We start from the raw sequence: 2917 nt of genomic DNA on the forward strand, positions 1-2917 counted from the left end.
ATTTCTGTAACTAAATGTGCATAAGGGTATTTATTCCTAAAATATGGAACAATTTGAATGGTGAGGAATGTGGACTAGCGCCCTTTGTCCTTTGCTGTGGTCCACGGGAGGAAAGGACATTGGCGCTGACATTTAATTTGTACGTAGGGCACCTTGGACACATGCAAAGTTGTCCTGTGTGACCCCTTCAGCTTTCCGCTTTATACTGAGGCTCTAAATTACACCGTCTTATAAAAGGTTTCAGCACTGAGAGATGTGGCCTAGTGGGAGGACACCGAGGTCACGGGCTGCCGCAGTGTTTGACAGCCAATGCAAATTGGACTGGATCTTCGCTTCTTTGAATAATGTGTCCACAACTCCAAAGCAGAATGAGGTGATTATGCCAGCGCTCAGTGCATTTAATTTACTGGCTCAACATGAGGTAACATCCCCAGGGTGAAAAAAGTGCAGGACACCTTTGTTTTGAACAATTTGAGCCAGGCAGAATAATCGATGCCTATACATATCTTAAGGTAAATATAAATGGAAGCTCTCGATGGTCACTTAGTAGAGCATGTTTGTGCTTTGTGTAAAAATGATGAAAGACCTATGTGGAGTGTGATCATTACATTACATTTATTTAGCAGACACTTTTCTCCAAAGCAACTTCCAACAAACTCTAAGTCGTGTTATCAGCACACACACCTTATTCACCAAGGTGACTTACACTGCTAGATACATGACTTACAGTAGGTCACTCATCCATGCATCAGTGGAACACACATGCTACGGGGGAACCTGAGCAGCATGTCTTTGGATTGTGTGAGGAAACCAGAGCACCTACAGGAAACCCACACAGACAACGGGAAGAACATGCAAACTCCACGCAGGCTGAGTGGGGCTCCAAACCCACATCCTCTCACACCACCCAGGTGGTGTGCTGCCCACAGTATCATTAGTATTGATAATTTGAAAAGAGAACATGTATGCATTCAACAGCTGAGTGTGTTAGTGAAAGTGGTTTGTGTTTTGCTGGCCTTTCTCTCTCTCCCCCCCATTTACTTGTTCAGCTAATGCTTTCTTCCCAAAGCAACTTAACACTGATCTAACAATTGATACAGCAGGGTATAGTTTTTACTGGAGTAATTTAGGGTAAGGACATTCCTCAAGGGCACTACAGCTAGAAGTGGGGTTTGAATCTGTGAGCTTTGGATCTAAAGGCAGCAGCATTAACCACTGTACCACCAACTGTTATTGACTCTAGTGAACAGCCTGTTTCACCTTTAATTGATAGAGACCCAGTACAATATGCTTCAGATCAGACTTTGTGATTCTTAATTTAATTTTGGTTTGTTCTCTTTTTTTTTTTTGTCAGCAAACCAAACATTTCTGCTGCATTTCTGAGCTGTGTCCTGTGTGTGGAGGGTAAGACTAGGCATGGTTGAAGCTGCCTTTTTGAGTTATTGATTATTTTTGCTCACCCTGGGATGACATTTGACTTGAACTCAATAACAAATGACCTGGGTTACTGCAGTGAAAACTGTCTACATCACCATCTGGCTGTTATTCCTTCCAGGACCATGACAGCAGACATGCAACTATCTGACAGTAACTGAATCATCTGAGAAGAAACACTGTCTCTGCGTCTGCAGAAGGGGTGTTTCACCCCGCTAAGTGGGACAACCTGTTTACCTGCCGTTACCATCCTCTGAGTGGACAAAGGGACCTGGGTTATGGCAGAAGCACATCTTTAGTCATTGTGATCAATTCCAAGATGTGACCAAGTCGGACACTGATAACAGAACATAGAGATTCAATTCAATTTATTTTTAGAGAGTGCTCTTCTCATGCAGTGACACAGCGCTTTAACACAGGCATAAGGCAACAAAAAAAAAAACAAATAGATCAGAACAAAGAAGACAGTTGACTACCGACAATCATAATATAATTAATTTATAAAGCTATAAGTTTGCCCACTGGCCATGGAGGAAAGGTACAAAACTCCCAACTGAAAACTGAGGGAGAGAAAAACCTCTGGGGGTCCAAGGGCCGGTGGCTGCCCCCCCCTCCAGCGCATTCTACATTAAATAAGATTTCTAAGCCAGTTTACAAGTAGTAATGATATTATTGCTGTATGGTAGCTTGAATCCCCAGTTTAGCACGGTCCGTCTCGTCCATCTTCAGTCGGCACGGGGTGCGTCTGCGACCGCCGGCCGGCCGGCCTCCTCAGGTCTTACGTAGGGAGACGATGCTCAACAAGAAGAAATAGTTAGTAATTTGCAACTTAAACAAGTCAATTTAATATGCTTTGGTATAGAGGTAGGAAAAACAAACACAGCCAAGTGGAATTACATTTTGAGATGGAATACCTGAGTGAAGAAATAAGTCTTTAGTCTGGATTTGAAGACTGATACAGATGGGGCCTTTCTGACGGTAACTGGTAGACTATTGCACAGCTTTGGTGCTCTATAAAGGCGTGACCTCCTACCGAGGTCTTATTGAGATCAGACTAACAGTTGAAATATGACGGAACTGCTCTTTCCATGTATGTTTTTGTACTACATGCCATGACCGCTAGTGGGTTTCAGAACCTTTCCATGTAAAACACGGTGAAGGAGTTCGGCCGCTTGCTGCGGAGGGGCCCCACATCCTTCCTCACACAAGTCGGGTGTTGAGACAAAGGCGTCCCTTCAACAGATGACTTGCGTAAAGGCGCTGAAGGATTCAGGTGGAAGGAAAACCTGCACATGCCGCACTTCTCCAGCCTAAGGAGTGAAGGAAGCACTTAGATGATGGAACCGGCCCACGCAGGCACAGTTCCAGCCAGTAATAAAATGTAAAAAGAACAGACAAACACATCAATTTTAAGAAATAATTCAGCTTCCACAGGATTTATTTATTATTGGGTGTGAAATTGGCCTGTGTGGTTTTCAAAAAA

This window comes from Scleropages formosus, chromosome 16, assembly GCF_900964775.1.
Source record: "Scleropages formosus chromosome 16, fSclFor1.1, whole genome shotgun sequence".
Classification (NCBI taxonomy): domain Eukaryota; kingdom Metazoa; phylum Chordata; class Actinopteri; order Osteoglossiformes; family Osteoglossidae; genus Scleropages; species Scleropages formosus.